The 24,282-nt window shown below is 38.5% G+C and overlaps 1 long non-coding RNA gene across 1 annotated transcript in view; it reads left to right on the top strand.

Annotated features, from left to right (window-relative positions):
• LOC127562870 (uncharacterized) overlaps positions 1-23,477 on the top strand; it is a 47,710-nt gene extending 24,233 nt beyond the window's left edge. Inside the window, exons 4-5 of the long non-coding RNA XR_007953834.1 lie at positions 3,169-3,277; positions 22,831-23,477. This is a non-coding gene — a long non-coding RNA (uncharacterized LOC127562870). The remainder of the gene's footprint in view (positions 1-3,168; positions 3,278-22,830) is intronic.
• Positions 23,478-24,282: the final 805 nt, after the last annotated feature.

Here is a 24,282-nt window from a genome sequence, read left to right as displayed (position 1 = left end):
AAGTGAAAACCTATTCCCCCACTCCCCACAAAGTATACTGGGAGGAAAAATCAGAATTTAGCTATTTATTTATTTATTATTATTATTATATTCTATTATATATATATTCTATCATTATATATATTATTATTATTATTATTTATTATTTTTGCTGAAACAATTGAGGTTAAGGTTAAGTGACTTGCCCAAGGTCACATAGCCAGGAAGTGTTAAGTGAGGCCAGAGATCAGGTTCTACTGATTTCAGGGCTAGTGCTCTATCCACTACACCAACTAGCTGCCCTATGGATTTGATAGAAGCTATATATGTGTACACACACACACACACACACACACACACACACACTTGCTGCTCTTTTTCTTTTTTTGACTTTTTATTTGTTTTTTGCTGAGGCAATTGGGGTTAAGTGACTTCCCCAGGGTCACACAGCTAGGGAGTGTTAAATGTCTGAGATCAGATTTGAACTCAGGTCCTCCTGACTTCAGGCCTGGTGCTCTATCACTGCACCACCTAGCTGCCCCAGAATTTAGCTTTTAACAAAAGGAGTACAGTGCTTTGGATTTGGGAGTATGAAAGTTTTTGAGTCAAGAAGTCTCTCTTATTCATAGATACAGTACCTTAAGATTATGTTAGCTGAAGATAAAGAGGTTCTTGGAGAATAGGATACAATTCCTTGGATCTTGAGAGGTCCTTTCCAGAGATAAATAAAATCTTCTGACTTTTTATTACTTGAGGTAATTCTTCTTCTCTATGAGAAAGAGAGGTTGGAACTCAGGTTCAGAAGGAGATGAGATACCTCTATCTCCTTCCAGTGTGTCAAACCTCTTTTACATTATCTATGTAGAAAGTACTACATAACTCTGGATGGGGCTATACAGGAGAAAGGTGCACATTTGTTGCTCCCCGTGTTAGACCACTAATCTTTCATTACTCCTCAGTCAGCCTCACCTGCAATCATTGTTTGATCATTCTGTTTGATAACGTGGCCTATTTCAATATCTCACTGCTGCCATTTTCCATTGTCAACAGGTCTTAAGGAATTTATTATCACTATTTGGGTCTTTCCTTTACCTTACCGCCTTAGCTCAGAAGTGCTCACCATCCGGTTGTTCTCCATGGTTAAGCTTCTAATCACTACTATTACTGTTTCCTGCTTCTTCTTTCTTCCCCCAAGAGATAGTGCCAGCTCTCCAGGGCAGAGGGATTACTGCTTTAATCCATTTTATAGCACTTCAGAATGAAATCGCTGACAAAAATGCCTCAGGGCTATTGGAAACATTTAGTCCTTTCAGGCAAGACCAGGTACACTTGGGTGTTTAAGACTTTTTGGTCTTTCCCTACGTGAAAGACTTTTCAAATGGCTGACCAACTAAAAATCAAGTACTCCGAGCTATTTTCTGCTTCACACCAAATTAGTTCTATATGGACATGTATGTATGTATGTATATGGGTTGTTATTCTTGTTGTTTCAATAGAAGCAAGAAAAAATAAGAAAAAATTCAAAGACTATGCATGTGAGAGTGAGCACATAAGCATTAGCTTATGTCCCACACCCAGGACAGCTCCATCCCTCCCCCCCAAAAAAAAATTTCTTTGTGTGTGTTTGTGGAATCCTCCTGGCCACCATTAGATAGCTTTTTGGCACAGTGCATAAAATGGCAGTCTTGGAACCAGGAAGGTTGGAATACAAATCCATATTGAGACACTTACTAGCTCTAGGCAAACTACTTAACTTTCCTCTGCCTCAGTTATTTCATCTGTAAAATGGAGATAATAATGGCAGCTATCTCCCAGAATCATCTCTATCAAATGACATATTTGTAAAAAAACCTATAACTTTTAAACACTATATAAATGCCAGCTATTATCATCATCATTACTGTTAGTATTATGACCTGATCTTAGGTAAATCAATGAATTTCTCTGGGCCACAGTTTACTTAAAAATAGAGGAGGATGGAAGAGAAGGACTGATTTTATAATATTTCCATTTTCAGGATGGAGAGAAGAAAGAGGAAATAAGGAGATTATTTTTTTAAAAAGGAAAAGGAAATAGGAGACAAAGAATAAGGGAGAAGAAAAGCAGAAAGAGTAAGGAGAGAAAATAAGAATAGTTGCCAACTATATAGCCTTGATCCTCACAACAATACTATAAAGTAGGTATTATTATTTCTATTTTACAAAATGAGGAAACTCTTGAGAGAGCTTAAGCAATTTGTCAGTCATACAGCCAATCAGTGTCCGAGGTAAGATTCCACCTCAAGTTTTTTTTTTTTTTTTTTTTTTTTTTTTTTTTTTTTTTTTTTTTTTTTTTTTTGTCTCTAAATCTATCTGATAGATAGGCTTAGAAGCAAGAAGGAAACATGAAGGGAGAAGAGGAGAAGGTGGAATATGAGAAAAGGAGAAGATGGGAGAAATATAGAGGAGGGGAAGAAGTATGAGAGAAAGGGGAGGGAGGCAGGGAGGAAAAGGACAGGAGAGGGGAAGAGAAGAGTGGAGAGCAGAAAAAAGAAGAGGAAAGAAGAGAAAAGAAAAGAAAATAGCGAAGGGAAGGGAAGGGAGAAAAGAAAAAGAAAAAAGAAAGAAAAAGGAGAGGATTCTACACTGCTATCACCCAACCCCTCTCTCATTAGCAAAATACACAGGAGGAAGTGTGGGAAGAGACGGGTTTCTAGGTGGCACAACAGATAAAACATTAAGACTGAAGTCAAGATCTGAGTTCAAATTTGACCTCAGATCATTAGTCTGATCCTAGGCAAGTCACTTAGCTTTTCTTTATTTCAGTTTTCTCATCCATAAAATAGAGGTGATAATTATAGCATCTGCCTCCCAATTTGTTGTAAGCACCAAATGAGATAAGATTTCTAAAGCATTTAGCACATAGCAGGTGCCATATAAATATTAGCTATTATTTTAATTATTAGGAGTAGAAGCAGTAGACAGCAAGTCAAAAGATATAAATATTGGTACTATTACTGTAAGATATCATATGTACCTTGGAAATCCACCCAGGAAAACCCTAGATATATTTTTAACGTATCTTCCCCTCTCCCCCCCCCCCACTTCTCTTTAACCCTAAAGCTCCACAGAGCTAATCAATACAAGTCCTTTAATAAGATCTGTTCACTGGCTGAGATTAAATCGAGTTCCATTTGCCCTCTCTTACCAGGTCACTCGCCAGAGACAATTTCTGCTACAATAACAGTGCCCTGAGGTCCTCCTGTGTTGACCAGAGCTCCAAGAAAGTTCTATTTCAATCTTCCACCTTGAAAACTGAGGTATGGAAGGACTACAGGTTTCTCTTCCTCCCCCAAAGAAAATTCTTCATTAGACAGAGTCTGTGCAAAGGGAAATAACCTTGTCATGACTGGAAATGCTGCTTTGCTGCTTCAGGGACCAGGGGTGTGTGGGAGGGGAGGAGGCAGAGATGTTATACAACATCATTCCTGGGCCCTGAGAATTGGGCACCTCTGGTATTTTGCTGATAAGAGGGATTCTGAGCAGGGATACATGGAATAAATGGTAAATGGTAAATGAAAGAAGAGTTTTAATATTTAAAGGTAAAATGACAAAGTCACTTGTGCTTACTCAGTGTCCTTCCCTAAAAAACCCAAAGATACCAATTAACATTTAATCAACCCACAGTTTTACAGGTTGGAAAACAGATGCAGATAGAAGTTTAAGTCATTATGAGATCAAAAATCTATCTAGTCCAAATATTATCTAATCCAACCCTCTCATTTTACAGATGAGGAAGTTGAGAAAGAGAGAGATTAATTTGCCCAAGGTCACACAGGTGGTAAATGTCAGAAATAAAATCTGAACATGGATCATAAGTTCTGGAACCTCTTCTCTTGGAGATGGAAATGATTTCTTCTAGTAACTGTGACTTGATTTTCATTAAAGTTTTTTGCCATCTCTAGAGGTTCTGCCTTTCTCTTCCCTCCATGGCTTTCATTGGATAAGTCCAGGATCTCCAGAAAGCCAAGCCCAAAATATGATTTTATTTTTTATTTTATTATTAAATCATTTATTTGAGGCTCATAGAGATTTCCAGTGGGAAGGAGAGCTTTGCTAGCTACCTCCTATCCCTGTAGAAATATCAAGACTTAAGGAAATGAGAAGAAATTCCTTAATAGGAGAAGTTATGAGACTACTTAATTAAACTGATTATCCAAATTCCATGATGCAATGGATACTCAGGTGCAGTCATCAGGTTCCTTGGATTCTGCTGTACTTTCATCAGAGTAACATCATAGTTATTTCAGTAAATAAGTTTCCTTTGGGATGTGCAAAACCTAATGCCAGTATGAGAAAAGGCCTTGCCCTCATATAACAATTCAATTCAACTCATCAAGCATTTAGTAAGTACCTGCTGATTGCAGTACCCTATACTTGGATACCAGGGAAGAGGCAAAGTTTATATAAGACACAATCCCTGCCTTTATGAAATGTAATCATGAAACAAGGCATAGATGCGCATATATATATATAATGCTTGTTACAGAATAATTGGAGCATTACAGGATAATTACAGGGGCATTAGAGTGTTGTAAAAGAAAGAACTATGTGAAATCCAAGGGAAAGACTTTTATAGGCAGGGGCATCAGGGAAGACTTCTTGGAAGAAATAGTGTTTGAGATAGATTTAAAAGAACATGCAGAAATTCAACTAGCAAAGGCAAAGTGAGGAATTCTAGATATGGGGGAGACAGGATGCTACCAAGAAGGCTGGCTATATTCAGAAAGAGAATTCTCCACACATGAAGGAGGAGTAATATTAGACAAGATTCAAGAGAAGACAGTGTTCATAGAGGGCTTTGAATATTTAGCAAAGAAATTTAGATTTTATTCATTAGAAATTAGGGAGCCATTGAAGATTTTGAATACAAGAGCAACATACCCATATTAATAATTCATATGTATAACACTTTATAGTTCACAAAGCAGCATCCCCCTGCCCTCCCAAAAGTTCTAAGTATCTATACTCCCAATAAACAGATGAGAAAAGCAAGACTTGGACAAATGTAATAGTAAATAGTGTACAGTTCTTAGAGTCAGGATGTCCTGAGTTCTCTTTAATACATCTTAGCTATATAATCCAAGATAAATCACTTTCCTTCTCAGTGTCCCAGTTACTCTAGAAAAATAGGTTACAGATGGGCCACTAGTTTGTATTGGTAAAAGGTTTCTAACCCTATAATTCTGGATGAAATTCAATGTCCAGATCCAATAAATAAATGGGTAGAATTATCAGCTATTATTATCATGTGACTTGTTCATTATCACAGTGATGACTTCTCTTCCTACAACCATATTGAACAGCAAGATGCTTTAATATTTACTACTCTTTTTTTTCTGAATCAACAAGAATGAAAACCAGAGAGAGACAAAGATGTCATATGATGCAACAATTAATGTAGAGATTAACATTTCTCCTGTTCCTAGATGTCATTTTGTGAACCTGTCCTCTATCCCCACATTTTTCAAAGAGGGAAGCTAGATTCCAGAAGTGAATTGACTTATTCAAGATCACAGCTAGTCATTGGTGGTATGGGATTAGAAATCCTGGTTCCAGATTTAGTGGAATCTTTGAGATAAACTTGACTGTCTCTAGTATTGTTAATCCAACCACCCATCTAAAGTAGAACTCCTTTTAGATAGTCACCTGAGAAGGGATGGGAAACTCAACACTTCTTGGGGTAGTCCATTCCATTTTCCTTACATTAACCTTAAGTCTTAGTCATGATTTACACTCAGTGGTCCTCTAGAAGCTTTGCCCTCTACTTTATCTAATTCATATAATTCAAACAGTTATTATATCTCTCTTTATTTAGGGTAGAGAGGGGTTCTCAAACTTTTGTTTTCAATATCTTTTTCCTATTAAAAATTAATGAGGATCTCTCCAAAGCATTTTTTGTTTATCTGGGTTATATTTATAGACATCTATCATATTGGAAATAAAAGCTATTTTTGAATTTGTAGACATTCTAAAAGGATTTCAGAGATCTCCAGGATTCTCTAGACCATACTTTGAGAACCACTTATACTTTATTATACTATAGATGATCTCTGAGATCTCTTCTAAATCTGAGATCATGTGATTCTAAGACACAAAATCTAAACTTGGTAGAGACCTTAAAGACTATAAAGTACAATCTCCTCATTTTACACATGGGAAAACTGAGGCTCAGAGAAATTGGTGACTTGTCCAAGATGATTCTAATAGTAAGCATCAGAGGTGCAATTTGAATTCAGCTCTTCTGACTTCAGAACCAACCAGTGCTTATTTCACTCAACTATAATCTACCAAAATAGAAAAAGCCACAAGGATCATCTAGTTCATTCTCCTCATTTTTACAGATGAGGAAACTGAGGCCCAGGAAAGATAAATGGCTTATCCAAGGTCACACAGTATTCCTCAGCAGAACCAAGACTAGAACTGGTTAGCTCTCCTGGTTCAATAGTAATCTTTCAACTCTGACACAGATCTAAGAAAGGATACATTTTCATCGAGTTTTACACAAGGCAGTTTTATTTTTAATTCTCTAGTTATTGTGATGTTAAAGTAGGCCCTCAGAGAAGAGATGGGGATAAAGGGTAGAAAAGGAGGCTTCCCTTGGGGAACAAACCCTGGGAGTCTGGCATTAAATTTTAGGTTCTCTTCTCATGCAAATAACCTTTTTGATAATTATGAAAAGAAAAGCTATGGGGGACACAGAGCCAGATAAAACCTAACCCAAGAACTGACTCAGAATAGAATGATCTAGCCTTTCCAAATGCTTGGTAAAAGAACAGCCTCATTTAAAGCAGGTGCCCTTTAGGGAGTTGCTTAAGAAGTCAGACTGTAGGTCCCAGAAGACAAGTGACTGCTCCATGGGGTCTGTTCCATATGGCAGGGGAAGGTATTGGAGAAAACGCATCTACATTCTACCTAACGTATTACACCCACAGGAAAAGGAACTTTGCTGACAGGTAGTCTCAGATGAGAGCTGTTTATCCTTCCCAGGGACCATCACCTTGGATGTTGTTAAGTCAGAATGCAATCTTAGAAATGAGAAGGCTCAGAAAGGTGGTGATGGGGAGGGAATGGTACTGACTCTCATGGTCCAGCAGCCCATTTTCACCAACCAAAGATCTCAGGCAAAGAAGTCTTTGTTCTGTGTTTTGGTGAAAGTCAAAAAGCAGGAGAATCACAAAAAATATCAGCACACATTTACATAGCATCTTTTAAAAAATACCTAGAGGAAACCTTTTCCAACTCTTCTTAATTCTAGTAGGGTGGTTCAGTGAACAGAGTATGGGACCTGAAGTCCAGAAGATTCATCTTTGTGAGTTCAAATCTGGCCTCAGACATTTACTAGCTGTGTGAACTTGGTAAAGTCAAAGTTTTCTCATCTATAAAATAAGCTGGAAATGAAAAACCACTCCAGTATCTCTGCTAAGAAAACCCTAAATAAAATCACAAAGAGTTAGATACAATTGAAAAACAACAACCAAAAATCCTACCTGTAAAGGCTTTTTGTTGCTCACAATCCTATGAAATGAATAGGATGATGTCATTATTCCCAATTTGTTGTAATTGTTCTTTATGGGATTTCTTCAAGAAAGATTCTGGACATCCGGCCAAGATGGTGGCGAGGAGGCACACAGCTGTGTAAGCTCCATGTTTTCTCTCAGAATCCATTTTATGACAAGCCTCTAAATTAATACTTGACTGAAAAAAAAGCCCACAAATAGTTATCAAGAGAAGACATCCTTGAAATTCACCAGGAAAGGTCTGTTTTTACTCGAGCGCTGGGATGGTTTTAGATCAGGCAAAGGTTGAGGGAAGGCAGCTCACAGCCCAGCAAACTGGAGTGGGGTGGGATGTGATCTCAGCCATCTCTGTGGGGAGAGCTTTGCTACAAGATTGGATACTTTGCCCTGACAGCAAGCCAGCAGACAAGCAGAGAAGCTAAAAACACAGGGAGTGAAGAACAGAACCCCGAACAGCTAGAGTCTCAGTCTTAGAGTCTCAGCACGCTCTCAGAGTCTCAGAGCGCCATTGCTGTCCTGCCAGTGCCTCGCTGCTACTCCCACAGTCTATAGAGGAAGCTCGGTAACACCACCCAACCCTGACCCCCCAAAAGCAGATTCCATTTGAGGTTTTTTTTTCTTTTTTTCTTTGCTAGTTTGCCTTTGATTCTTCTCTGACAAAATGAGCAAAAAACTGAAAAGGACCTTAACCATTGACAGCTTCTATATGGATAGAGAGCAGATTCTAAACCCTGAGGAAACTAAAAACAGACTGTCTCCAGGTGTATCCCCAAAGGAGGAGATCATCTGGCCCTCACCACAGATTAATCTCATAGAAGAAATTAAAAAGACTCTCACAAGAGAGCTAGAAGAAAAATGGGAAAAGGAGAGGGAACCTTGGCAAGAGAGTCTGGAGAAGTCATCCCACTTATTTAAAGACAGAGTGGATAAAGAAATCAAATCCTTGAAAAATAGGATTAGTGAACTGGAAACAGAAAATATCTCTCTAAACAATGAAATTGGCAAAATGGAAAAAAATTCCATAGAACAAAACACCTCAATTGGACAATTAGAAAAAGATATTTAAAAATGAATGAAGAAAATACTTTATTGAAAATCAGAATTGAACAAATGGAATTGAATGACTCGAGGAGACAAGAAGAATCAGTCAAGTAAAAGCAAAAAAAAATCAAACAATGGAAAAAATGTGAAATACCTTCTTGGGAAAATAACAGACCTGGAAAATAGATCCAGGAGAGACAATCTGAGAATTATTGGACTCCCAGAAAAATATGATGAAAAAAAGAGCCTGGACACTATTTTCCAGGAAATTATCGAAGAGAACTGCCCAGAAGTCATAGAAACAGAGGGTAAAATAGACATTGAAAGAATTCATCGATCACCTACTGAAAGGGATCCTAAAATCAAAACACCAAGAAATATAGTGGCCAAATGCCAGAACCTTCAGACGAAGGAAAAAATACTGCAAGCAGCTAGAAAAAACCAATTCAAATATAGAGGAGCCACAATAAGGATTACCCAGGATCTAGCAGTGTCCACATTGAAAGATCGAAGGGCCTGGAATATGATATTCTGAAAGGCTAAGGAACTCGATATGCAACCAAAAATAACTTACCCAGCCAGAATGACCATCTTTTTCCAGGGAAGAAGATGGTCATTCAATGAAATAAGTGAATTTCACCTATTTTTGATGAAAAAACCAGAACTTAACAAAAAGTTTGATCTACAAATATAGAACTCAAGAGAAACCTAAAAAGGTAAAAGGAAATCTTGGGAACTATATTTCTGTTATAAAGATGTATAAAGAATATATGTATATCTTATTCTAGAAACTAGAGGTGGAAAAGACATTGTACCAGAAAAAAGGGTAAAATGGGGGTACTACATCTCTCAAAGAGGCAAAGGAAACCTATTGTATCTAAGAAAAAGAATGGAGAGGGGATGAATATAGTGGGTATCTTACTGCCATCAGAACTGGCTCTAAGAGAAAAATTTTAGACATATTAAATTTATGGTAAAACTTCTCCCACCTCATTGAAAAGTGAAAAGGAAAAAGTGAAAAGGGAAAAGTGAAAAGGGAAGGAATAAGCTAAGTCGAAGGGAATACGGAAATTGGGAGGGAAAGGAGGAACTCTAAGGTGGGGGGAGGGATACTAAAAAGAGAGGGCTGTGAGAAGCAAGTGGTGCTCACAAGTTTAATACTGGGGAGGAGGGTAATAGGAAAAAAAGGGAGAAAAGCATAAGCAGGCATTAACAAGATGGCAAGTAATACAGAATTGGTCATTTTAACCATAAATGTGAACCGGATAAACTCCCCCATAAAGAGGAAGCAGTTAGCAGAATGGATTAAAAGCCAGAATCCTACAATATGTTGTCTACAGGAAACACACCTGAATCAGGGAGATATATGCAGAGTAAAGGTAAAAGGTTGGAGCAAAATCTACCATGCTTCAGGTTAAGTCAAAAAAGCAGGGGTAGCCATCCTGATCTCAGATCAAACAAAAGCAAAAATTGATCTAATTAAAAGAGATAAGGAAGGGTACTATATCTTGCTAAAGGGTAGCATAGATAATGAAGCAATATCAATATTAAACATATATGCACCAAGTGGTGTAACATCTAAATTCTTAAAAGAGAAATTAAGAGAGCTGCAAGAAGAAATAGACAGCAAAACTATAATAGTGGGAGATCTCAACTTTGCACTCTTAGAATTAGATAAATCAAATCACAAAATAAATAAGAAAGAAGTCAAAGAGGTAAATAGAATACTAGAAAAGTTAGATATGATAGATTTCTGGAGAAAACTAAATGGAAACAGAAAGGAGTACACTTTCTTTTCAGTAGTTTATTGTTAGAGTTCAAATGTTGGAGTTTGTTCTTCTCAGAGCGCAGCCGGTTTAGAGGCTTGGAGCCCTTCGGATGTCTCCAAATCTAAAGGTTCTGTCCTTCAGCCTCTGCCTCTGCTTTCTTCTGCCTCCAACCAAGACAGAGATGGAAGGTCTCTCTTATCTCCCTCTGGGGAGCCCAGCCACCAACTTGCCGCGGAGAGAGGGCTTCTGGCGTCCAGCCACCAACTTGCCGCGGAGAGAGGGCTTCTGGCATAGCTCCCCTGGAATCCGTCAAAAGTGTTCTCTGCACCAGAGTTGTTCCTCTCGAGTCCAGCGCGATCAGCCAGCCAAGAGGAAAAAGTGTATTCTGGAATGGCTGTCTCGCCTTATATGTGAACCTTCTGAAAGAATGGGAATATGGGCTTTCTCCCATAGTGCTTTCTGGCCCAAAGAGCTTTAAGGTGTGGACTCTCTTGAAGTTAGAAAGTGTACTTTGTGAAGCTAGCATACTTGTGGACTCCAATGAGTAAAGGTGGGAACACAAGCCTTGTCTTGATTAGTTCTACTTAGTACCTTGTTTCAGGTTCTGGCCAAAACAACTTCTTGTAAGATTAGATCAACTCTAATTACTTAGCAGTTAGTAAGGATTCCAACATCTCCCCCTTTCTTTTGTTTTAAAACATAGGGGGTTTCTGAGGGGGTACACATAAATCCATCAATATGGGAGGCATTATACAAAATACATATTTTACATGAGCACATAGCAATATAACACAGGCTAGTAGTAATGTAACAAATAACAAGAATCAATCTGAAAATTTACACATGTCCATAAGTCCTAGAAACAGTCCAATAGGATTCCATTGTCCATTAGTTCATGTGCCAGGAATCTAATAATTCTTGTGAGTACAATCAGCAACAGAACCACCCGATATTTCTTGGGTGTTCTCCTTTGTTTCAAGGGTCTGCTCCATCTTTCTGCGATGGACAAGGCAAATGCGGCTCGTAGGCACCCATCTGATTCCTTCTCCACCTGTAGAGATGCAAGCAAATCCTCTCCCCCAAGCAGTTAGCCTATCTGGTCCCTTCCATTCACCACTTTCTGGGTCTCTCCACATCACCTGGCGATTATCTAAAGATAGTGGAGCTGCTCGCACTGGACACTGCTCTTCTGGTGGGTTATAAAACCTGTCTGCTGGAGCCAGTGCATCTTTATCAAAGATTAAAAAATTAATGGTATAGAGAACTAAATTTAGAAGTTCTCTAGGGTTACCCGTGGCTCCCCCTTTCTTTTGTTTTTGGAGGAGTGTCTTAATGTCTCTGTTTCTTCTTTCTACTATTGCTTGACCTTGAGGATTGAAGGGTATGCCAGTAGTGTGTAAAATCTTATACTGTGCACAAAAGTGTTCAAAATGTTTGGAGGTATATGCCGGTCCATTATCTGTTTTTATTTCTTGTGGCACACCCATAATTGCGAATGCTTGAATGAGGAATTCAGTGACCACTCGGGCTGTCTCTTTTGCTGCTGGTATGGCAAAAGTGAATCCTGAAAAGGTGTCTACCACAACGTGGATAAAAGACAGACGACCAAAAGATTTATAATGAGTCACATCCATTTGCCAGATTTCATTGGGTCTCAAACCATGAGGATTCTTCCCTGGAGGCAGTGTAGGAGCTTGGAAGGGAAGGCAAGCTGTACAGCTTTTCACTATGCTCCTAGCTTCTTCTTTTGTAATCCCAAACTGTAAACGCAAAGCTCGAGCAGCCTGATGGTATTTAGAATGGGATTCCTGGGCCTCTTGAAATAAAGGCGTACTGGCCAACATAGTTAAAAGGCTATCTGCCTTTGAATTTCCATCAAAAATAGGACCTGGAAGTCCACTATGTGAATGGACATGCAGGATATAAATCTTTCCTGGATGCTTTCTCACTTGCTCTTGAAGTTCCTTAAAGAGCTGATATATATTAGAAGCTGCAAATTTTATTTAGGCTGTGGCAATTCTTTGTACCACACCTACTGAATAGGCTGAATCAGATATTATATTTATGTCGCCTGGGTAATAAGTGAGAGCTAGCATGATCGCATATAATTCGTTCTGCTGAGTGGACTGAAAAGGAGTTCTGACTACTCTTTTTATGGTTAGATCATGAGAGTATACAGCACAAATATTTTGTTTGGCTGCATCTGTAAAAATGGTTGGTCCTTCAAGAGGAACCTTAGAAACCTTCTCCTCAAAAATCCATTGCCAATTATGCAGTAGTCTGGTTATCTTTAATGGAGATCCATGTGCAAAATTTGGAGCCATGGCCAATAAAATCTGCCACTCTGGGATGGTTTCACAGCATACATTAATTTGTGCATTTGTATAGAAGGTATATATCTTGTCAGGTCTTGTCCCAGATAATTGTACTGCTCGCTTAATGCCTTTAATAGAATTCTAGCCACAAGTACTGGGTAAGGCGTAAGGCTTTGTTCTGGTTGTGCTGGGAGGTTCACCCACTCTATCACACTGTCTCCTTGATGAAGGACTGCTGTGGGTGCTTCTTTCGTAGCAAAAACCGATATTTCCAAGGGTTTTTGAGTTACTCTCTCAACTACATTGGATAAAGCCAGTTCAACTTCTCTCAAGGTCTCTTGAGCTTCTTTTGTAAGCCGGCGTGGTGAATTTAAAGCAGTGTCTCCCCTTAAAATGTCATATAGGGGTTGCAATTGATTGGTAGTTAAACCTAATACTGGACGCATCCATTGGATATCTCCTATTAATTTTTGGAAATCATTTAAGGTGTTCAACCTCTCTGTTCTTAAAGACAGTTTTTGTAGTGTAAGTGCCTTAGGATATATTTCATATCCTAAATATTGAAAAGGAGCATGTCTGAATTTTTTCTGTAGCGATATGAAGTTTGTAGTATCTTAGTGTTTCTATGGTTTTTTGTAGACATGCTTCTAGAATTTGTTCCTCCGGTGCACATCCCAATATATCATCCATATAATGTAATAGCATAACTTTTGGAAATGCTTTTCTTATTGGAGCAAGAGCAGCAGCAACATACATTTGACACATAGTGGGGCTGTTCTTCATACCCTGTGGCAAAACCGTCCATTCATATCTTTTATAAGGCTCAGCTAAATTGACACTGGGCACCGAAAAGGCAAATCTCTTCATATCCTCCTTATCCAGAGGAATGGAATAGAAACAATCCTTGATGTCTATAACCCAAAGAGGCCATTCTCTAGGAAGCTGAGTAGGAGATGGAAGTCCAGGCTGAAGAGTTCCCATAGTTTCCATCTGTTCGTTCACTTTTCTTAAATCAGTGAGCATCCTCCATTTTCCCGATTTCTTTTTTACAACGAACACTGGTGAATTCCAAGGACTTAGAGAAGGTTGTAAATGCCCTTGTTCAAGCTGCTCCTGTACTATATCTAATAAGGCCTGAATTTTATCGCTACTTAAGGGCCACTGTTCTATCCACACTGGTGTATCAGTTTTCCATTGGATAGGAATAGGTGAAAGTGTTGGCAGGCCTTCAACAGCAGCCCTGCTTAAAAAACCGAAGTACTCATTTTTAACCCCAATTGTTGTAAAACGTCTCTTCCCCACAGATTGATGGGGATTTTTTCAACTATAAAAGGAGTAAAAACTCCTGTTTTGCCTTCAAAAGTCCATCTCATAGGGGCAGCACTAACTTCAGCTGCTATTGATCCTCCTACTCCAGACATATAGGTATCTGCTTTAATCTTTGGCCAGTGACTGGGCCAACTGGCACCTCTAATAACTGTACGATCCGCACCTGTGTCTACCAATCCTTCCAATGGTAGGCCATTTATATAGATAGTGAGCATAGGTCGGTCAGCCGTTACTGCTGCTGTCCAGTATATTTCTGGTTTTTGTGGTCTGGAGTCAGAACCTGGGTGACTATCACGAGGCTGCTTATTAGGATTCTGTATGAGTAAACCTGATGCTACTACGTCTCCTGGGTGATAAGTCACACATTGTCTACCTGTATTAGTGACTGGGATATTATCTACACATTCCCCAGTTTCCCACATCAGTGTGTGGATGGACACTGTTTTGTACATACAAAAAGGAGGTGAAATGGTCAAGCCTACTGTGCCTGGAGGTAGGGGATCCATAGGCTGGAGAGGAACAGATTTCACCTCTCCAGGGGGTATCTCAGTTGTTCCAGCTGCATACAGCTCTATTCTCCCCAATTGTAATTCCCTTCTGCCATCAGGTTGCTTCCTGGCTGGTTGACTGTGTAATCCCCTTCTCCCATCATATGGCTTTCTGGCTGATTGGTCATGTCTGGGTACTGGACTTCTAAGCACTCTCTGGGTGCACCATTGGCTGCCATCATGCCCCAAGTGTTTTTTGCCTTGGGCCCTGGGGCTGGGCCCCTCATCCCGTTTCCCTGAATCTGTCTGCATTCTGAGGCCCAATGGAAGCCTCTGTTGCATTTTGGACATGGGGTTTGGGGTCTTGTTCTCCCACCTTGTCTTCCCATTCTATCTCTATACCAACATTGAGCTTTCAGATGTCCTACTTTTCCACACTGAAAGCATCTACGAGTCTCTCTGGAAGTCCCTTGCCAAGAGGGACTCTGTCTTCTCATGTTTGGATTTTGGGAAGTCTGCATCATAGCCTGGCTATAAAAGGCACCTGTGCCCACTGTGGCACAGCGTCTTATGAGTTCCTCTAAAGGAGCATCCTTGCGCAGTCCTAGTATAATTCTTCTGCAAACCTCATTAGCATTTTCCTTAGCAAGTTGCCTTATCAAGATGTCTGTTATTGCATTTTCTCCATTTGTTCTTATGATAGCTGTCTGCAAGCGTCCCACAAAGTCAGCGAAGGGTTCATTTGGCCCTTGTGTTATTTTTGTGAAGGCCCCCCCCTTGTCGTCTTTATTGTGAAGAGAAGCCCATGCTTTGATAGCATTATCAGCAATTTGCTGATATGCTGCTACAGAATAACTAATTTGTGCTGTGACATCTGCATAAGGACCTGTACCTGTTAGTAGGTCACAGGTGATTGCAGTATGAACTCCACTTTGAATATTTTGTTGGGCTTGTATCCTACAGAGCTCACTATATTCAGAAAGCCACAAGTAGTTCTGTCCAGGTTCTAGGCATATTTTTGCTATCGATTTCCAGTCATTAGGGGTCAAGATTTCAAAAGACAAATTTTGTAATAGCATCTTAACATAAGCTGATGTAGCCCCATAAAGAGTGCAAGCTTTTTTCAGGTCTTTGAGGATTTCTATATCAAAGGGTGAGTATCTTCTACTTTCTTGACCTGAAGAATTAAACTGTTGAATTACAGGAAAAATGTGGTGTTGAAATTCTGATACATTTTTCCGTTCTTCTCTGGCCTTAATTAGTCCCTTTTGCAATCTACTCATAGGAGGAGGTGCTGGATGCTGGGGGGAGGTGCTAGATGCTGGGGGGAGGTGCTGGTGCTGTCACTGCCCCCCCCCCCCCACTACCCCTCCTCCCTCCATCCCGGAGGGTGGAGTTGATGAAGGAGAGTCAATTACCTGCTCCTCAGGTGGGGCTGAGGCTGCCTCAGATTCACCCCACCCTTGAGCCTTACTTAAGTCTCCCTGCCCTGTGGGGATATGGCCATTAATCTGTTCTTTGTCTTCCTCCTTTATCTCAGGCTTCCCCCTTTGGCTATTCCTAGAGTTTTTTCCTTTTCTCCTAGAACAAATACTGTATTTTAAGGCCATCTGTATCGTATTATATAAAAAGAATACTTCAATGGAAACTGAACGAGAACCGTTTTCATTGTTATATGCAGAGATCTGTTGACCAACCAATGCCCAGTTTTTTAGAGAGATTTGCTTTTCCTCTAAGAACCAAGGGGAGGTGCGTTTTAATGTAGCCAGAAGTCTAGCTGTCTGTCCCCAAGTTACAAGTAGCCCTTGATCTTCTATCAGCTTAAGCAGGCTTTCTATAGCACCACTCCTGGGTGGGTCTGGGGTTGGGGGGGGTTGGGATGGGGGATGGAGAATCTTTACCTAGGATCTGTCCCATTTCAGCCAAAAAAGGTTGTACTCACTCAGTTCCTGGTCACTGGAGACTTCTTCAGTGAAAGTAGGGTCCTTGGTTCCCACGCTTGGGCGCCAAATGTTAAGAGTTCAAATGTTGGAGTTTGTTCTTCTCAGAGCGCAGCCGGTTTAGAGGCTTGGAGCCCTTCGGATGTCTCCAAATCCAAAGGTTCTGTCCTTCAGCCTCTGCCTCTGCTTTCTTCTGCCTCCAACCAAGACAGAGATGGAAGGTCTCTCTTATCTCCCTCTGGGAAGCCCAGCCACCAACTTGCCGCGGAGAGAGGGCTTCTGGCGTCCAGCCACCAACTTGCCGCGGAGAGAGGGCTTCTGGCGTAGCTCCCCTGGAATCCGTCAAAAGTGTTCTCTGCACCAGAGTCGTTCCTCTCGAGTCCAGCGCGATCAGCCAGCCAAGAGGAAAAAGTGTATTCTGGAATGGCTGTCTCGCCTTATATGTGAACCTTCTGAAAGAATGGGATTATGGGTTTTCTCCCATAGTGCTCTCTGGCCCAAAGAGCTTTAAGGTGTGGACTCTCTTGAAGTTAGAAAGTGTACTTTGTGAAGCTAGCATACTTGTGGACTCCAATGAGTAAAGGTGGGAACACAAGCCTTGTCTTGATTAGTTCTACTTAGTACCTTGTTTCAGGTTCTGGCCAAAACAACTTCTTGTAAGATTAGATCAACTCTAATTACTTAGCAGTTAGTAAGGATTCCAACAGTTTATGGAACCTATACAAAAATTGACCATATATTAGGATATAAAAACCTCAAACTCAAATGCAGTAAGGCAGAAATAGTAAATGCATCCTTTTCAGACCACAATACAATGAAAATTGCATTCAACAAAAAGCCAGGGGAAAACAGACCTAAAAATAATTGGAAACTAAATAATCTCATACTAAAGAATGATTGGGTGAAACAGCAAATCATAGATATAATTAATAACTTCATCCAAGAAAACGATAATAATGAGACATCATACCAAAATGTGTGGGATGCAGCCAAAGCAGTAATAAGGGGAAATTTCATATCTCTAGAGGCCTACTTGCACAAAATAGAGAAAGAGAAGGTCAATGAATTGGGCTTGCAACTAAAAATGCTAGAAAAGGAACAAATTAAAAACCCCCAGTCAAACACTAAACTTGAAATTCTAAAAATAAAAGGAGAGATCAATAAAATTGGAAGTAAAAAAACCTATTGAATTAATTAATAAAACTAAGAGTTGGTTCTATGAAAAAACCAACAAAATAGACAAACCCTTAGTAAATCTGATTTAAAAAAGGAAAAAGGAAAATCAAATTGTTAGTCTTAAAAATGAAAAGGGAGAACTCACCACTAATGAAGAGGAAATTAGAGCAATAATTAGCAGTTACTTTGCCCAACTTTATGCCAATAAATTCGACAACTTAAATGAAATGGAAGAATACCTTCAAAAATATAGCTTGCCCAGATTAATAGAAGAAGAAGTACATATCCTAAACAGTCCCATTTTAGAAAAAGAAATAGAACAAGCTATTAACCAACTCCCTAAGAAAAAAATCCCCAGGACCAGATGGATTTACATGTGAACCAAACATTTAAAGAACAATTAACTCCAAATGCTATATAAACTATTTGAAAAAAATAGGGATTGAAGGAGTCCTACCAAACTCCTTTTACGACACAGACATGGTATTGATACCTAAACCAGGTAGGCTGAAAACAGAAAAAGAAAATTATAGACCAATCTCCCTAATGAATATTGATGCTAAAATCTTAAATAAAATATTAGCAAAAAGATTACAGAAAATCATCCCCAGGATAATACACTATGACCAAGTAGGATTTATACCAGGAATGCAGGGCTGATTCAATATTAGGAAAACTATTAGCATAATTGACTATATCAATAACCAAACTAAGAAAAACCATATGATCATCTCAATAGATGCAGAAAAAGCATTTGATAAAATCCAAGATCCATTCCTAATAAAAACATTTGAGAGTAAAGGAATAAAAAGACTTTTCCTTAAAATAGTCAGGGGCATATATTTAAAATCGTTAGTAAGCATCATATGCAATGGGGAAAAACTGGAACCTTTCCCAGTAAGATCTGGAGTGAAGCAAGGTTGCCCACTATCACCATTATTATTCAATATTATATTAGAAACGCTAGCCTCTGCAATAAGAGTCGAGAAAGAGATTAAAGGAATTAGAATAGGCAATGAGGAAACCAAACTATCACTCTTTTTAGACGATATGATGGTATATTTAAAGAACTCCAGAGATTCTACTAAAAAGCTATTAGAAATAATTCACAACTTTAGCAAGTTGCAGGATACAAAAAAAATCCCCATAAATCTTCAGCATTTTTATACATCACCAACAAAATCCAACAGCAAGAGATACAAAGAGAAATTCCATTCAAAATAACTGTTGACAGCATAAAATATTTGGGAATCTATCTACCAAAGGAAAGCCAGGAATTATATGAGCAAAATTACAAAAAACTTTCCACACAAATAAAGTCAGACTTAAATAATTGGAAAAATATTAAGTGCTCTTGGATAGGCTGAGCGAACATAATAAAGATGACAATACTCCCTGAACTAATCTATTTATTTAGTGCTATACCAATCAGACTTCCAAGAAAATATTTTAACGATCTAGAAAAAATAACAACAAAATTCATATGGAAGAATAAAAAGTCAAGAATCTCAAGGGAATTAATGAAAAAAAATCAAATGAAGATGGCCTAGCTACCTGATCTAAAACTATATTATAAAGCAGCAGTCACCAAAACCATTTGGTATTGGCTAAGAAATAGATTAGTTGATCAGTGGAATAGGTTAGGTTCACAAGAAAGAATAGTCAACTATAACAATCTAATGTTTGACAAACCCAAAGATCCTAACTTTTGGGATAAGAATTCATTATTTGATAAAAACTGCTGGGATAACTGGAAATTAGTATGGCAGAAATTCGGCATGGACCCACACTTAACACCATATACCAAGATAAGATCAAAATGGGTCCATGATTTAAGCATAAAGAATGATATTATAAATAAATTAGAGGAACATAGAATAGTTTATCTCTCAGATTTGTGGAGGAGGAAGAAATTTGTGACCAAAGATGAACTAGAGACCATTATTGATCACAAAATAGAAAATTTTGATTACATCAAATTAAAAAGCCTTTATACAAACAAAACTAATGCAAACAAGATTAGAAGGGAAGCAACAAACTGGGAAAACATCTTCACAGTTAAAGGTTCTGATAAAGGCCTCATTTCCAAAATATATAGAGAATTGACTCTAATTTATAAGAAATCAAGCCATTCTCCAATTGATAAATGGTCAAAGGATATGAACAGACAATTTTCAGAGGATGAAATTGAAACTATTTCCACTCATATGAAAGAGTGTTCCAAATCACTATTGTTCAGAGAAATGCAAATTAAGACAACTCTGAGACACCATTATACACCTGTCAGATTGGCTAAGATGACAGGAAAAAATAATGATGAATGTTGGAGGGGATGCGGGAAAACTGAGACATTGATGCATTGTTGGTGGAGTTGTGAATGAATCCAACCATTCTAGAGAGCAATCTGGAATTATGGCAAAAAGTTATCAAACTGTGCATATCCTTTGATCCAGCAATGCTACTACTGGGCTTATATCCTAAAAAAATACTAAAGAAGGGAAAGGGTCCTGTATGTGCCAAAAATGTGTGTGGTGGCCCTTTTTGTGGTGTCTAGAAACTGGAAAATGAATGGATGCCCATCAATTGGAGAATGGCTGGGTAAATTGTGGTATATTAATGTGATGGAATATTATAATTCTGTAAGAAATGACCAGCAGGATGAATACAAAGAGGCTTGGAGAGACTTATATGAACTGATGCTAAGTGAAATGAGAAGAACCAGGAGATCATTATATTCTTCAACAATGATACTGTATGAGGATGTATTCTGATGGAAGTGGATTTCTTTGACAAAGAGAAGATCTAACTCAGTTCCAACTGATCAATGATGGACAGAAGCAGCTACACCCAAAGAAAGAACGCTGGGAAATGAATATAAACTGCTTGCATTTTTGTTTTTCTTCCTGGGTTATTTCTACCTTCTGAATCCAATTCTCCCTGTGCAACAAGAGAATTGAACATGTATAGGACTGCTTGCCATCTAGGGGAGAGGGTGGAGGGAGGGAGGGGAAAAATTGGAACAGAAGTGAGTGCAAGGGATAATGTTGTAAAAAATTACCCTGGCATGGGTTCTGTCAATAAAAAGTTATAATAATAATAATAATAAAAAGAAAGATTCTGGAGTAGTTTGCTATTTTCTTCTCTAGTTCATTTTATAGATGAGGAAACTGAGGTAAACAGGGTTAAGTGACTTATCCAGGGTCACTTAGTTCTGCAGTATTTGAGCTTAGATTTGAACTTGAGAAGATAAATCATCCTGATTTCAAGCCCTGTGCTCTACCCCCTATGTCACCTAGCTGCCCCTACTAGAATTAAAGGGAGTTGAGAAAGGCTCCTACAGAAGATTGAGTCTTTTTTGAGATTTAAAGGAAGCCAGGAAGACCAGTATAAATTGCAAACAAGATGCTGAGTTATTTAAGAAGAAGATGTATCCTTCCTGTATTTCCCTAAACTAGTCGTTCTCAAAGTGAGGTCTGTGGACCCTATATGCCTCTGACAGTCTTTTGGGAAATCCAAAAGATCAAGATTATTCTCATAATAATACTAAGGGATAATTTGCCTGTCAATATTCTCCTCCCTTTTCCAACTATGTATCTGTATGAGGGCAGCTTTTCTTCAAAGACTTCAATCAAAATGACATATCAAAATAGATTGAGGCAAAAGCAGATATGAGAATACAGCTATATGTATGAAGCTGGACATTAAAGAGATTTTCAAAACTATGTAAAATAATATCATTCCTCTCATTAATTTTTTCTTGGAGAAATTATAATTATTTTTCCTTTTAAAGGTTACTTATATTAACATGAAGTGGGTTTATTATTGTTATTTTAAATGAATTAATGTCTTAAAATGTAAACTAGTTTTAATTTAAAATATGGTAACCATAAAGAGATATAAACAGGGATATGTTAGCAGATGTTTAACAACTGGCTCTTTAGAGGGAAAAAATGTATATACCACATATCTTGAAGTTTAGTTTGCATTATGAATATTCCTCCATCACTTTCCTAAATCTATATAATCAACGAAACAAATCAAGCCCTGATCTGCAGTCTTTTCTGTTTGTTTCCAAGATGTAAATTTGTACACACACACACACACACACCAAATTTAATAATTGATTCAAGCTGCTTCCAGGCCATCTATGAAATAATTCATACAAACAAAAGCACTTTAGAATCCTAAGTAATTTTGAAGACTTTAAAGAGGTCTTTAGACCAAAAAGTTTAAGAATTGCTGCTCTGGGCCAGTGAAATCATGGGTTCCATTAGAAGATATCTCAAAATTCAAAGGTTCATTTAGTACACCTTCCCAGTCCATGTAGAATGTCATAGTGTGTGGCTCAGATTGGTGAGTGATCATTATTTAATAAAAAGCTGGAGATATTTCTAGGAGCAAAATGAAAGTTTATTATACCTTCTCACGAGAAGTGGGCGTCCCTCCAGTAGAGCAAGCAATCAAAAGGAGGAGGCACTTTTTGGGACAAGTTTGTCCCTAATGCAATTTACCTTTAAATAGTTCCTAACGCAAACACCCCTCCCCACTGACCATCATCCTCATTGGCTGAGGGTCTTACATTCGAAATGTAGGAACTACCCAGGAAATTGAATTTTGGCCAATAGGTACATAGCTGCCCATGTCTGATTGAGGGAGGAAGAAAATGATGTCATGGGAGAACAGCAAGAAGGGGAGTTAGGTAAGTCCTTGAGTCAATGTCCAAGGACTACCCTCAGGCCCACTCCAACTCTGGGATAGAGGAAGCCTTACTTGATTTTAACAACTGTCTTGAAAGATCTTGCTCTATTTCATACAATAGTATAAAGTAATGGACCTAGAGTTAGGAAGACCATGGGTCAGCTCCATCTCAGAACCTTTATTTTCTTCTATGTATTTCTTCTTTAAAATGGGGTTATGTTTAAAGTGCTTATCTCAAATATTGCCATGTAAGTTATTATTATTTCTCTCTTCCCTCCACCCAAATTCTTACTCCTCTGACAAGGGATATCTATCCTCTGAATACTTTTTGAGGAAGATATAGTATATCTTCTCAAGGTCTTCTAGGAGTCCAAGACCATTCTACTCTACCTTGGTCCCATCCTATTGCATTCTATACTATCTTTGCAAGAAAGTCTTGCACTTGGAGCTACAAAGACAAAACAGGCAAGATACTTGGAAAACAGTTAGTCTTCAAAAAAAAAGTAAAGGTTGGATTCTTTTTCTCTTACATCATAGGTTGCAATGGAAACAATAGAGACTTCCCAGTTAATTCAACCCAATGAAAGACTCTAGAGAATGCATTGTGAGCTACCTTCTTTATGAGCTCAAGAGCATCCAAGCATTCTCCCTGGGGACATGGAAGAACACTGATTTTGGGAACCAGCCCAATGACTGAGGTAGCAGCCCTTTCCTCACCATCTGTGGGCAGAACAGAATCACTGGCTCTTGTGGGGATATATTGTCTACTTCTTGGACACAGGTTTGGAAAATAGGACTTTGCTGACAAAGTCAAATCTGACTTCTCAGAGGTGAAGAAGTTACAGTCTTAGTGGCTGTTTTCCTCCCATTTTGCTTGATTTTTTAACCTTATAGTCCTACATTTTCCTCCTTTTTATAATTTTAGCTTTTGGAAACTATTGTTCTGAAAGGACACAGTTTGGCATGGTGGGAAGAGAGTTTATTTGGACATGAAACAGCTAAGTTCAAATTCCAGTCTGGCATTTTAATGTCTTTAAGACTTTGGGCAATTTCTTCATCTATAACTAAAGAGAGTAGACTAAATCACCGTAAGATCTTTTCCAGCGCCAAATCTCTGGTTTCAATTCAATAAATATCGACTGAGCACCTACTAGAGTAGAAGGATATAAAAATTAATCATTCAATTCAATAAACATTTATGAAGTGCCTACCATGTGCAAAGCTTCATGCTAGGCCCTAGAGATACAAGACATATAGATCCTGCTCCCGAAGAGCTTACACTGTAATCAAATGAGATGAGGAACAGACTCACCAACAACTGTGCAACAAAGGAAAGCACACTAAGTATGAGTGAATGTGGCATTGGGAAAATAAAGCTGGATTTGGAATTAGAAGGACTGGATTCAAATCTAAATTCTACTACTTAAGCTGTTAGGAAATTAATTTCATTTATGTAGGCTTCAGTTTTCCCATCTATAACACTGAGTAGACCATTTCTAAAGTCTCTTCCAGTTCTGTCTTATCGTTCTAAGCTCATTATAGACAAAAACAAAGTATAGTTTTGAACTTGAGGAGGGAAAGAAACTGCTTTCATCTAAAATTAAAGCAGCGATTGCTTTTTTTTTCTTTTTAAGTTTGGACCTATGACTCATTGGCATATGGAATTCCCAGTGAGGAAATTTTCTTTACCAATATAGATTAGTACCTTTCACTGCAATATATGGGTTCAGACAATTGCCTACGATTAAATCACTTGCCCAGTGTTGCATAGTCATAGTCAAAAGCACACCTTGAAATCAGGGCATCTTGACTCTGTAATGAGCTCTCTATTGATCCTACTATGTTTTCTCAAAGATGTAATCCATGGGGAGAAATAAATGGTCTCTGCATGCAAGGAATGTAAGCCAAGATAGAGAAAATAGCTCAATTTCAGGGATTATTCTAGTATGCTTGAAAGATGATAATTAGTGGAGATTTCTTCTTTTTATT

This window comes from Antechinus flavipes, chromosome 4, assembly GCF_016432865.1.
Source record: "Antechinus flavipes isolate AdamAnt ecotype Samford, QLD, Australia chromosome 4, AdamAnt_v2, whole genome shotgun sequence".
Taxonomy (NCBI): Eukaryota; Metazoa; Chordata; class Mammalia; order Dasyuromorphia; family Dasyuridae; genus Antechinus; species Antechinus flavipes.
Note: the sequence above shows the minus strand (reverse complement) of the source record. Positions and strands in the feature narration are given on the sequence as shown.